The 14,731-nt window shown below is 35.6% G+C and overlaps 1 protein-coding gene across 11 annotated transcripts in view; it reads left to right on the plus strand.

Moving 5' to 3' along the window:
- Positions 1-14,731, plus strand: part of TMEM135 (transmembrane protein 135) — a 352,995-nt gene that overhangs the window by 174,907 nt on the left and 163,357 nt on the right. The window lies entirely within an intron of this gene.

A 14,731-nucleotide genomic window follows, 5' to 3' on the forward strand; every position in this document is an offset into this window, starting at 1 on the left:
ATCTTTGGTTTTCAGAAATTTGAGTGTGATGTGTCCATGTGCGAATTGCTTTGTGTTTTTCCTTTTTGGAGTTCTTTTAGCTTCCAGATTTCCTCCTCCTCCTCCTCCTCCTCCTCCTTCCTCCCTTCTCCCTCCTTCACCCCTTCCTCTCCCCTCCCTCTTGTCCTCTTTTTTTCCCGTTTCCCTTTCTTTTTCCTCTTTCTCCTCCTTTTACTTTTCCTTCTGCTCCTTTTTTCTCTTCTTCCTTCTCCTTTCTTCTTCTTTTCTTCCTCTTTTTTTCTTCAACATTCAGGAGGGTTTTGACAATTATTTCATTTTTTTTTTCTGCCTCCTTTTCTATCTCCTTTCCTGTTGGGACCTCAATTACATGCGTTGAACTATTTGATATTTCTTGGTCTCTGAGTCTTTCCTTTCTCTTCAGTCTTTTTATCCTCGGTCTTCTTCAAATTAGAAATTTCTGGTATCTATCTTTAAGATCACTGATTATTTTTCTCTGCCATCTCAACTATTCTGTTGAGCTCATCTAGCAAATTTTTATTTCAGTGATTGTACTTTTTTAGCTCAGTTATTTCCATTTAGTTCTTTGTTATAGTTTCCTTTTTCTGTTGAAATTCCTTATTTATCCATCTATTAAATAACATATTGCCAAGAATTTTTTGAACATGTTTTCTTATAACTTTTGACCATATTTATAAAAGCTATTTTGACATCTTTGTTTTTGAAATGCAATACCTGGACCCATTTGGATTCAGTCTTCATTGACTTCTTTTCTTTCTTTCTTTCTTTTTTTTTTTTTTAAGCTGACCATGGAGCACACTTTCCTGTTTTGTTTGTTTGTTTGTGTGTCTAGTTGTTTTTGATTGGAAATTGGACATTTTATACTATATATTTCCAGTTGGTCCTCCAACCTTAAGTTCTGCCCTCTGAAACTTCAAGCCAGTAGGCTTTTGCTTTCTTTCACCTAAGCTGTGTGCAGTTGCAGAACATAACTTAGTGAAAGGTGCAGCAAACACACAGCAGCTTTGTCTTTTAGGTGTAGAACCCTTTCTAGTTTTTGCCTGACTTTTTGTCAGGCTCCTGAGTATTTCCAACATGTATGCAAAATTAAGCAGTCAGTCAAGCTTTTGAGTAGAATTTATATTCAGAATTTGTGTCTCAGTCTTTCTGTGGATCTTTCCCCTCCAGAATTTCCTCCTTAAACTATAGTTGCTCTAATTTTTGAACTTTGACATGTAACCACTTTGATGTGGTAAGGATATAGTTTTCTGCTGTCAGAACCACTGGGGAGTTTGGTGCGCACCCCTTGGCAAGAAAGGCAAAAACTAAGTTCTTACATTATACAGTGGCAGTCTTTCATGAGTAAATTCTGCTCGCATTTTGTTGTTCTTCCAATATTGTTTTAAATACTTTTGTCCAGATTTTACATTGTTTTCTGTGAGACGAATGATGTGACCTTTACCTCACCATTATTAGATGTTCCTGATAAATTTCTTTTAAAATTTCAAAACTAATATATGTACCTGATTAAAAAAATTGGGAAAATAGTATAGTATAAAATAAAAAAAACTACAGAAATTATTAGTAGAGCTGTAAATTGCATTTGCTAAGTTATTGCTTATTTAAAAAAACAGGTAAATATTTACAATGAATTATCCTGATGAATGCATACCTATCCGAGTAGATAAACATGGTGTTTTTGTGTTAAATTAAATCAGTGGTTAGCATGCTTTTTTTCCTAAAGGGCCAGTAAATGTTTTTGGCTATGCATGCCATACAGTCTCTGTTGCAACTATTCAATTCTGCTATTGTAATTTGAAAGCAGCCATAGACAATAGGTAAACAAATGGGCATGGTGGTGTGCCAGTAATACTTCATTTATATAAACAGGTGGCAGGCTGAATTTTGCCTGCAGGCGTTGCTTTTTTGAGGAAAGAAAGTCATTCCCTTCATGGGAAATGTTTGGTAATGTGAACTGCTGTTTCTCATCATGAGGGATTACTCCAAGTGTCAATTTTTCATTTGTAATGAAGAAAGTATTACCTTTAATCTTCTAGTTGGGAATATACTTTGGAATTCACTCTAACCATAATGTTTTACTGTATGTACTTTGTGTGTGAAAGTGCGTGTGTGTGTGTGTGTGTGTTTTCTGGCTACTTTCAAGAGTTTTTTTTTATTTAGATTTTATAATTTTGTCAGTGATGTATCTGGGTATGGTTTTTCTTTTTTATTATAAATTCACAATTCATAATTGTATACATTTATGGGGAACAAAGCAATGTTATAATCTATGAATACAATGTGGAATAATTAAATCAAGCTAGTTAACATATCTATTACCTCAATTACTTAACTTTTTTGTGGCAAGAACATTTGAAATTTACTCTCTTAGCAATTTGGAAATGTGCTGTACTCTATTATCAACTGTATTCACCATGCAGTGCAATAGTACTCAAAAGAAGAAAAACAAAAGCCATATTTCTCTGGAGATTTTGTACCCTTTGATCAAATCTCCTCATTTCCCCACCTCCAGCCTCTGTAATCACCATTCTACTTTCTGCTATGGGTTTCATATAAGTGAGAACATGTGATATTTGTCTTTCTGGGTACGACTTATACAGCATAATGTTCTCCAGTTTCATCCATGTTGTCTCAAATGACAGAATTTCCTTCATTTTAAAGGCTGAATAGTATTCCATAGTGTAAATACCTCACCTTTTCTTTATCCATTCATCTGTTGATGGACACTTAGGTTGATTTCATAACTTAGCTATTGTAAATAGTTGCTGCAGTGAACATAGGGGTGCAGACATCTCTTCAACAAACTGATTTCAAATCTTTTGGGTGAATACCCAGCAGTGGGATTGCTGGGCCATATGGCAGTTCTATTTTTAGTGTTTTTGAGAAACTTCTATACTTTTTTCCATAATGCCCATACTAATTTATATTCCCACCAAGAGTATATAAAGGTTCCCTTTTCTCCATATCCTTGCCAACACTTATCTTTCATCTTTTTGATGAAAGCCATTCTGACAGGTATGAGATGATACATCATTGTGGTTTTAATTTGCATTTCTCTGCTAATTTCTGATGTTGATTTTTTTTTTTCATATATCTGTTGACCATTTGTATGTCTTCTTTTGAGAAATGTCTATCCAGGTCACTTACCCATTTTTTTCAATTGAATTTTTTGTTTTCTTGCTGTTGAATTGTTTGTGCTCCTTAAATATTTGGGTTATTCATTCTTTATTGGATGGATGGTTTGCAACCATTTTCTCCCAATCCGTGGGTTGTCTGTCTACTCTGTTGTTTTCTTTGCTATGCAGAAGCTTTTTAGTTTGATGTAATTCCCATTTGTCTATTTTTGTTTTTGTTGCCTGCACCTTTGGGATCAAATTCAAAAAATCATTGCCCAGACCAATGTTGTTTAGTCTTTATCCTGTGCTTTCTTTTAGTAGTTTTAGAGTTTCAGGCCTATGTTTAAGTCTTTAATCCAGTTTTCACTGATTTTTGTATATGGTGTGAGACAAGGCTCTAATTTCATTCTCCTGTATGTGAAAATCCAGTTTTGACAGCACTATTTATTGAAGACACTGTCCTTTTCCCATTGTGTATTTGTGGTACTTTTGTCAAAAATCAGTGGAAGCCATGTGTGGTGGCATGTGCCTGTAATCCCAGCTACTCAGGAGGCTGAGGCAGGAGGATTAGTTGAACTCAGGAGTTTTTTGAGATCAGCCTGGGGGAATGTAGTGAGACTCAAGTCTCAAAAACAAAAATTTATTGATTGTATATGAACCTGCTTTAGCCTCTGGAGTAGTTGGGAGTAGTGCATCACCATGCCAGGCTAATTGTTTTATTTTTATTTTTTAGAAAATAAAACTGGCCTTAAGCGATCCTCCTACTTTAGCCTCCCAAGTAGCTGGGAGGCTACTTACGTGTGCGAGCCACTCTACCTGGTGATTTTTGCTTTTCATATTCACAGCTATGATTAGCGTTCCTTTGTTTTTGGTTTTTCATTAATCCATCACATATTTTTACATTTGAAAAGTCAAAATTAGTATTTGTCAAACATCCGTTAATCTCAAAAAGTGCTGTACTAAACTAGACCTTGGATTCAATGTTTTACGCCATCTAACTCTTTATGGAGTGTTTTCAGGTATATTAATACCTGCATTGACCACTTTCAGGCAGGTTGATATTAACTGTGACCATCTTACAGACAAAATCAATGTGTAGAGAGTTTAAATGACCTGCCTAAGGTTGCCCAAGTAGTAAACAATTGGAAATGAGATAACTAGACATCTAGTTGCCTAATAGGAAATAAATACCTGCTAAATACAACTATTTTTGTATTTATATTTATAAATTGCATGTTAAATTGACCCACTGAAATCTTTCTATAAGATGATGCCTACGTGATTAAAGGTATTGTAAGATAATTATTGAAATGTATTATAATAATACTTCTCACACCAGTAATCCCAGCACTCTGGGAAGCCGAGACAGGGGGATCACCTGAAGTGAGGAGTTCAAGGCCAGCCTGGCCAACATGGCAAAACCCCGTCTCTACTAAAAAATGCAAAAATTAGCCTGGCATGGTGGCGTGTGCCTGTAGTCCCAGCTACTCGGGAGGCTGAGGCACAAGAATCGCTTGAACCTGGCAGGCGAAGGTTGCAATGAGCCGAGATCGTGCCACTGCACTCCAGCCTGGGTGACAAAGCAAGACTGTCTCAAAAAAACAACAAACAAACAAATAAAACTTTTAGTGTAACAAAAATTGTTACTTCTTTTTTAAGAGAAGGAGTCTCTGTATATTGCCCAGTCTGGCCTCTTAACTCCTGGACTCAAAGGATCCTCCTGCCTCAGCCTCCTGAATAGCTGGGACTATAGGCATGTGCCACTGTGCCTAGCTTACTGTTATTGTTACTTTTTATTTTTATTATTACCAAACAATGTGTGTGCATAGCAGAACATAGAAAATAACTAAAGAAGAAAATCACCCAGAGATTGCTGCTGTTATCACCTCAGCATACATCCTTATAGATCTTTTTGATTTGCACACATATACACAAAAACACACACACAAAAGTCCAATCCAGAAGTTTGCATTTATTACATCTAGGTTTTATGTCTCTTAAGTCTCTTGTCTAGCACTGTTCTTAAAAACAGTCTCTTGTTAACTTATTATTTTTTTGAGACAAAGTCTTACTTTGTTGCCCAAGCTGGAGTGCAGTGGTGCAATCTCGGCTCACTGCAACCTCCACCTCCTGGATTCAAGTGATTCTCCTGCCTCAGCCTCCCGAGTAGCCAGGACTACAGGCACGCACCACCATGCCTACCTAATTTTCATATTTTTAGTAGACATGGGGTTTCACTATGTTGGCCAGGCTGGTCTTGAACTCCTGACCTCTAGATCTGCCCGCTTCAGTCTCCCAAAGTGCTGGGATTACAGGCGTGAGCCACCACGCATAGCTGTTAACTTATTTTTAAACAAAGACATTGTAGACAGTTATTTCCCCCTGTCGCTGACATAGAATGAATGTTTTTAGTATTAATCATCTTAGATGTTATAAAAACTCAAAAGAAAGAGACATTTCAATCAAGAATTTGCTATAGGTAAATTTACAAATGCTGAGAATTAGCTCTGAATTCATTATTTTTGACCCTTGTTAGTAGTTCTTTAGGTACAAGGAAATGAAAAGCAATCTCTTTAGCAGAGGTCAAAAGAAGGTTGTACACTTCAGTGCTTTCCCATAGAAACAAAGGAAGCTTAGCTGAATTGGCAGAATGCTATTAGAATGAGATATCCTTAAAAATGTTGGTGGGAAGAGCTGATGAAATAAATAAGTTGGGAACAAAGGATTGAATTTGGTATTCTTCTTCTATTGGAGAAGGTACCGAAAAAGAATTTGATCCTCTGATTGCCTAGGGTTTTGAGACATGAGAAAGAATGTACTTTGATCTGGTTTTGAGAAATTATTGCATATTTTATTTTAAGTGCTTGCTGCCTCTGCCTTTCCCCTTTTGCTCCTCAAATATATAAAGTAAGTAGCCTGACCTGCAGGAGGACTGTTAAAAATCGTATCACTAGATTAAATAGAATTAAAAAAGAAACAGGAAGATTGAAGATGTAGTTTAATATATGTATCATTAATAATAGAATAAATACAAGAACATAATGGGTGAGAAATTTATTTCTTAATAAAAATTTCTAAGACTAGACCTTTCAACATTTAGTTATACATGCTTTAATAAAAATCTATCATAGTAAATTTATAATTTTTGTTTGAGTATGTGAATAATCCTTCTGCGCATTATTGGCCTGTTATAAATCTTTCAATGAATTGTGGGTTGGAGTTATATTCATATTGTGCTGAATTTACAAAATTTAAGTTTGCTTTAAACATTTAAAAAATTTTCTAACTTAGCACCAAATCCCCCTATACCTTTGTGTGTGTGTGTGTGTGTGTGTGTGTGTGTGTGTGTATGCCTGTGGAGAAAAGTTCCAGAGATTCTTATTTCTCATTTAAAAAAAGTTAGAAAAAATGTAGCTCTTATTTATAAATTACATGCTGTATTTTACTAATTAAGTCTATAGCCTTGCTTAACTTTGTCTTGACAATTTCTAAACTGAATCTTTCTATTTTTCTAATGCCATAACTGTGTGGATTTGCAACAACAAAGATCTGTGTTTTTCAACTTTAGCTGGGCTTAAGTACTACTTAGCAATTCTATGTTCTGTTTACTTATGTGTTCCTCTACTCTCACTCCTGTCCTTAAGCTAGTGTCTTCGTCATTCTCAGAGGTTTATTCTTCTAATTCAGAGAGGGAGAGGGGAGGGGAAGAGAAAAGGGGAAAATTTACACAGTGGGAGAGGGTCAGGGAAAGGGAGAGGAAGAGAGTTTAGTTATATCTGCACCTGCTTCCTTTTAACACAGACAACAGATTGCTATGTATGTTCTTAATATTGTCTTAAACAGGAATCTTTCTCAGTCATAGCCATTTTCCTTCTTGTATCTGTAATTTCTTCCACCTTACTGAACACTGACTTCTACTTAGCCAGTAAAAACGTGTTTAAATATCTTCTCTCCTAAAAATATCCTGTTACCAATTTTCTCTCAACTATGATTCTCATTCTAGCCACAAGTCAATCTCATTCTTTACCTTTATTGTCAAACTTTTCACATTTACTTATACAATTTATATCTTCTCATTCAGTCCTCAACTATATTCTCATCTACACTGCTCTATTAAAATTGTAAAGTATTTGACCTATCGGACACTGTTGATTACTTCTATAATAGTTTTTTCAAAATGTAATTAAATATTTACGTGTTGTTTAAAAGTGAAATTGTGGCCGGGCGCGGTGGTGCACGCCTGTAATCCCAGCACTTTGGGAGGCCAAAGCGGGTGGATCACCTGAGGGTCAAGAGTTAGCGACCAGCCTGACTAACATGGTGAAACCCTGTCTCTACTAAATACAAAAAAATTAGCTGGGCATGGTGGCACATGCCTGTAATTTGAGCTACTTGGGAGGGTGAGACAGGAGAATCACTTGTACCTGGGAGGTGGAGGTTGCAGTGAGCCGAGTGCACCATTGCACTCCAGCCTGGGCAACAAGAGCGAAACTCTGTCTCAAAAAAAAAAAAAAAAAAAGAAAAAAGTGAAATGGTATGCTGCAAAGGTTACAGAAAATAGTAGTATTCTTTTCTACTGCTTCTAACACATGAATTCCACAATGCAGAGGCAACCACTTGCAGTCTTTGCCTTATTTCCTCTGTTGCTTCGTTGTATCTAAATTAACTTGCCTACACTGCTATTCTTGTTTTGGTTTACACATTACTGACTTCCTACTACAGAAGATGGGAATTTGGTTTTCTTTACACTCTATGGTGGTGTAGGGATGTTCACAGTATGGTAATACATAAATTTTGTTTAAAATAGTATTTAATGTTTAACATATTCTGTTCAAACTGTGTAACAATTACTGGTAGCTGAGCCATTGTACAACTTTTCTTGCTACCTTATTTTTTTTCATAGTTAATAATTGCCTCACTTTTTATTTGCTTAGTTTCTTTGTGCCTATTACTAACTCCCTAACTTTGTGACATAAGATTCCTTTCAATATTATCAAGAACACCTAGTAATTTTTCAGTTATATTTTTCCCTCTGTGGCACTACATCATTTGTTTAAGTTTGTTATCTTGTTCCGGTCTTGTCTGACTGCTTGAGACTTCCGTTTACCTCTGTAATTTGTTGAATCCCAGTTGTCTTTTTGGATTTACTCTGTATTTTACTGCTTGTGGCCGTAGGTAGATATTTTTAGATCTTTAGATCTTGCAAATCTGGAAATATTTTTATATTATTTTCATAATTAAGAGTTTGATTAATACAGATTTCTATGTGAGAAATTCCTTACCTTCCAAATTATAAGGCATTATTTTATTGTCTTCTAGTTGCAAGTATTGCTGTTGAGTAGTCCCGGATTGTTTTGATTCCTGTTTCTTTGTTTAATGAAATTTCAGGATGTGGTTTAATGTGGGTCTCTAAAAAATCACTGTGCTGAGTATGAGTACTTAGCAGGCTCTTTCACTTTGGGAATTCGTATCCTTGTATTGAGAAATATCCTAGTGTAATTTTGTGTCCTCTACTCTATTTCTTTGTTTTTCTGTTTGAATTCCTGGAAGAGTTTCTCAACTTTTATTTGGAATTTTTTTACTAAAATTTATAGTTTTACTATTATAATTTCTTAGAGTCCTTCAGTTCTCTAAAGTGTTCCTTTTCTTATAACATCCTATTCTTGTTTTATGGTTGCAATGGATGTGTTTTTGTGGGTACTTTTCAGAAATTTCTTTTGATCTTCCATTTAATTTATTTCTTCCACATTTCTTTTTTCTGTTTATTTTGCTCTGTCTTTCCTGTTAAAGGAATTCCTTAAATGCCTATTGATTCTTGTTTGCCTTTTATTTAAAAGTTACTTTGAAACTTATGGAAGCTCACTGTTTTTATTTGTGGGTCTTTACCTATTTCAATGTGTAATTTCCAAAAGTTAGCATCTACCTATTTCAATATGTAATTTCCAAAAGTTAACATCTTGTGGGTCTTTTTTCTTGGGCTGCTTTTTTTTTCCTAGAGAGGGATCCTCTTATTACCTATCACGAGAATGGGAAAGTGGTTGGGATATAAGCAGAGTTCCACTGCTTTTGGATCAATGGAAAGAGATATAGTAGGTGGTGAGGTGGGATGGATGGTGGCCTAACATTCGCTGTGTATGGTTTGACTTAATATCCCATCGTTATTAGTATAGTGTCTCACTTCTGCCCTAATTATCCTAACTCTGGTTTTTTTCCTTTAGGGAATCTTCTCTTAGTATGAGAGGGAGGTGATCAGTGTCTAACTGGGTAGACAAGAAGAGAGGAGTCTAACTCCTTTTTAGACTGCTTTGCAGCCAGTCCACCAGTTCTCAGTCTTACCTGCATTCTGGCTTTCTGGTGCCTTTCTATTGATGCTTCTAATTCCTAAGGTTCTGCTGAACAAATTAGCACGTCTTCTGACTCTTCAGAGAGTGAAATTGTAGCTACCTTTGTACTGTTAAGTCAGTTACTCTCTTGTTCATGCTCCAAAGTTTCATTGATATTTTTTGTGTTCCGTCTGTCTCTTATTGTGTTCTTTTTTTCTTTGTGGTTTATACTCTTTTATTTCCTTCTGTCGTTTTTGTAGTATTTCTGGAGGGAGTAATGTTAAGTCTATATGTTCACTGTAGTATATTTAACGTAATGGCTTTTCTTCATTTTGAAATTCTTTACTCTTGAGAAATTATTTACTCTTGACTTCTAGGATTTTATTTTTCTGGAATGCCTTCTGATTCTCATGTTACTTTATTTTTTGAGATGGATTTTCACTCTTGACGCCCAGGCTGGAGTGCAATGGTGCAATCTTGGCTCACTGCTACCTCCACCTCCTGGTTCAAGCAATTCTCCAGCCTCAGCCTTCCAAGTAGCTGGGATTACAGGCATGTGCCACCATGCCTGGCTAATTTGTTGTATTTTTAGTAGAGACGGGTTTCACCATGTCGGTCAGGCTGGTCTCATACTCCTGACCTCAGGCGCTCCACCCGCCTTGGCCTCCCAAGGTGCTGGGATTACAGGCATGAGCCACCGCATCTGGCCCTTATGTTACTTTTGAGTCTTCCCTGCTGTATCCTTTTCTTTTGCCTCATTTTATATGTTGTTATTTCCTATTATTCTTTTCTTCTGTTTAACTTTCTTGATTTGCCCCATCAAGTTTTCTGGTTACAATCAACTCTTTATACACTGATGACACCAAAATGATATTGATAGTTCTTACCTATCCTCTGAGGTCCGGTTCCATAATATCTGTTAGGCATCTTTTTTTATGCATCTCCCACATATATCAATTTCCTTACCCCTTCTCCAGTTCTCCACCTCTTGTACCCTTGGATTTTATTAGATGTATGTTTAGTTTTTAAATTTAAAATTCCGTGATGTTTCTAAGTTTATAAATTCTTAAAATTTATATTTAGTAGAGCATCCTTCAGATTACCTATTTTTGATTATTAAAGGTTAGAAATGCATTCCTTTTATGCCAGGCTAGAAAAATAAAAGCACATATTGAACAGAGGAACATGCACCCTATTCTTGTCTCAACCATCATGCACTCTCAACCATCTCATGAAGTCTTTTTCCTTCAGCCCCACTGGCCATCTTATTTGTACTCAAACATGCCAAGTATGATCCTACCTACAGGCTCCTGTGGTCTTTTGACTAGAACCTTCTTTCCTCCAATTTTCAAATTAGTTGATATATTGACATCTTGTAGAGGGGGTTTTGGCAAATAGTAGGTATCGAGTTAGTGTCAGCAAGTATTACTGTCATTATCGTTGTAATATCCATACTGGCTATTCACTTTCTGGTTTCACTTAGTTTCCATTCAAATTATCTTCTCCTAAAAGAGGCCACCCTTGATTTACTCTATTTAAAATATCCCTTCTACCTCATTGTTATTCATATGCTTATTATGCTTAATTTTTTTCATTGCACATATTCACATGCATATGACTTATTTATTTCTGTAGTTATTTGCTTCCACTTTCCCCTAGATGTAAACTCCTTAAAAATAAGGCCATTGTCAAATTGACTCTATCGCTAATTCCTTCAATTTGCCCTTTACAGTGCTTATGAAATAATTGTTAGATAAATTCTAAACTAACCAATCAATATCCTTTTCTTTCTGTATATTACAATGTTCTACACTGTATCAGTGGATTTTCCATTAAGTACTCTTTAGATACAATCCTAAAGAATGTTTTATTAGGGTCTAAATCCTCAGCAATTGTAAGATGGGGAAGCATTGGAAATAGGAATAACTATTTTTTTTTTAATTGTGGTAAAATATATACAATGTTAAATTTACTGTTTTGGCCATTTTTCTGTGTACAGTTCACTGGCATTAAGTAAATTCACATTGTTGTGCATTCACTACTACTATCCATCTCCAGAACTTTGTCATTAAACTGAAACTCTATGTCCATCATATAGTGCCTCCCCATTTCTCCTCTCTCAGCCTCTAGTAACCACTGTTCTACTTTCTGTCTCAATGAATTTCACTACTCTAGATACTTCATATAAGTGAATCATTCAGTATTTGTTGTTTTGCTTCTTGCTTAGTTCACTTAGCATAATATCTTCAGTGCTCATCCATGTTGTATACTATATCAGAATTTCATTCTTTTCTAAGTCTGAATAATATTCCATTGTATGTATATATCATATTTTGTTTATTCATTTATTCATTGATGGACACTTGGGTTGCATCTACATCTAGGCTGTTGTAAATAATACTACTGTGAACATATGCAGATATCTCTTTGAGAGCCTACATTCGGTAGTTATGGATATATACCCAGAAGCAGGGTGGCTGGGTTGTATGATAATTCTATGTGTAATTTTTAAAGTAACTGCCTTACTGTTTTCCACAGTGGCTGTGCCATTTTTCATTCCTATCAGCAGTGCACAAGGGTTCCAATTTCTCCACATCCTTCTCAACACTTGATATTTTCTGTCTTTTTGATAATAGCCATTCTAATGGATGGGAAGTGGTATCTCACTGTGGTTTTTATTTGCATTTCCCTAATGATTAGTGATGTGGAGCATCATTTCATGTGCTTATTGGCTATTTGTATATGTTCTTTGGATAAATTTCTTCAAGTCCTTTGCCCAGTTTTTAATTGGGTTGTTTAGTTTTTGTTGTTGAGTAGTAGGAGTTCCTAATATACTCTGGATATTAACTCCTCATCAGATATGCAATTTGCAGGTGTTTTCTGTTTCATGAGTTGTTTTTTAATTTTGTTGATAGAGTCCTTTGATGCACTAAAGTTTTTAATTTTTGGTGAAATCCAGTTTTATTTATTTATTTATTTAGAGACTGAGTTTCACTCTTGTTGCCCAGGCTGGAGTGCAGTGGTGCGATCTCGGCTGACTGCAACCTCCGTCTCCCAAGTTCAAGTTATTCTCCTGCCTCAGCCTCCCGGGTAGCTGGGAGTACAGGCATGTGCTACCAAACCCGGCTAATGTTTGTGTTTTTAGTAGAGATGGGGTTTCACCACGTTGGCCAGGCTGGTCTCGAACTCCTGAACTCAGGTTATCCACCCGCCTCGGCCTCTCAAAGTGTTGGGATTACAGGCGTGAGCCGCCATGCCCAGATTGTTTTTAGTTTTGTTGTTTGTGCTTTCGGTGTCATATTAAAGAAATCATTGTTAAATCTAATTTCATAAAGCTTTTCCCTTATGTTTTCTTTTAAGATTTTTATAGATTGAGATCTTAAATTTATGTCTTTGATCCATTTTGAGTTGATTTTTGTATATGGTAGAGGTAAAGGTCTAACTTCATTCTTTTATATGTGGATGTAACTGTAAGAGGTCCATTGCCCAATGTGTGCAGCAAGTCAGTACACCAAGACATCAGATTGTAGCAGAGACAGATGTTTAAATTTAGGGCCACTGACTGAGGAGATGAGAGGAAACCTCAAATCCATCTCCCTGTGGAGTTTGGGGCTAGAGTTTTGAAGGCTTTTGGAGTGTGCCAGGGTTTGGAGATGGTTGGTTGGTCCAAGAGTGCAGGGTGAGATCATGGGACAGGGAGACAAAGGAACTGTATTCTCATGCTGATTTGGTTCCTCTTTGGGGATCTTTAAGTTGGTTGGTGTCAGCTGTTTTACTGGAATTCAGGATCTGTTTAAGTATTCCATATCTTGAATAAGCAAAAGCCTTATGATTCTAACATCAGAGACCCTATCTGTCTTAAAAAAAGTCTTACCACCTTAGTGTCAGAAATTCTATCTATAGTAACAATGGGGATTCAAATGGAAAGTATGTACTGTTTCTAGACTTTTTCTTAACAAGGAAGTGGGTCAAAGTGCAGCTGATTTATGCTTAATTATAACTATATTTCTATTCAAAATTCTTGTTAAGCCTGTGAGGACAGTTTCATGGATTTCCAGTTTTTTTAAGTACTTTTGAAAAGATTGTCCTTTGCCCACTCAATAGTCTTATTACCCTGGTCAAATATCATTTGATCATATATGCAAGGTTTTCTTTTTGCGTTCTCTGTTCTATTCCATTGTCTTAGATGTCCATCTTTATGATACTACCACATATTTTTGATTACTGTAGGTTTGTAGTAAGTTTTCAATCAGAAAGTGAGTCCTTCAACTTTCTTCTTCTTTTTTCAAGTTTGTTTTGTTTCTTTGGGATCCCTTAACGTTCTATATGAATTTCAGGATGGATTTTTCTAGTTCTGCAACATGTGCCATTGGGATTTTAATAGGGATTGCACTGAATCTGTAGATCACTTTGGGTTGTATTGTCATCTTAATAATAAGTATTCCAAACCATGAGCAAAGGATGTCTTTTTATTTATTTGCGTCTTCTTCAATTTCTTTCAGCAATGTTTTGTTGTTTTCAGATTACAAGTCTTTCACTTCCTTGTTTTATTTTTCCCTAGGAGTTTTTTTTTATGCTGTTGTAAATGGAATTGTTTTCTTAATTTCCTTTTCTGATTGTTCATTGTTAGTGTATAGTGAGCAATAACTATTTTGGTGTGTCACCTAATATATGACATTACTAAATTACTTTATCTCCTGTCTCTATATTAGTAGCAGATAAGTGATTTGAACTAAATTCAAATGGAAACTAAATTCAGAATAAATGATAACTTCCAAGTTGAATTTAAATGGTACATTTGAACTTAATTTTTGTTCATTAAACTAAGGTTTAAACTTGTCTAAGCAAACTAATTCGAAACTATAGTCCTGGAAGAATACCAGATTATCAAAATAACCATTTGAAACAATTAAGTTTGAGCTCTTAAAAGATTGTGATAATGATATTTCTGGGGTATAATTTATAACTTCTAGCTCTTATTGTGCCTTGTAGATAGTTCTCTAGTTGCGTTGCATTTCTTTTCTTTCTTTCTTTCTTTCTTTCTTTCTTTCTTTCTTTCTTTCTTTCTTTCTTTCTTTTTTTTTTAGACAGGGTCTCACTCTGTCATCGAGGCAGTGGCTCAATCATAGCTCACTGTAGCCTTGAACTCGTGGACTCAAGTGATCCTCCTGCCTGAGTAGCTAGGACTATAGGCATATACAACTTATTGATTGTTCTCTAGAAGTTGCTGGATATATAATAGTATTGAATGTTTTTCACATTTAGGGTGTGGGA

This window comes from Pan troglodytes, chromosome 9 (assembly GCF_028858775.2).
Source record: "Pan troglodytes isolate AG18354 chromosome 9, NHGRI_mPanTro3-v2.0_pri, whole genome shotgun sequence".
Classification (NCBI taxonomy): domain Eukaryota; kingdom Metazoa; phylum Chordata; class Mammalia; order Primates; family Hominidae; genus Pan; species Pan troglodytes.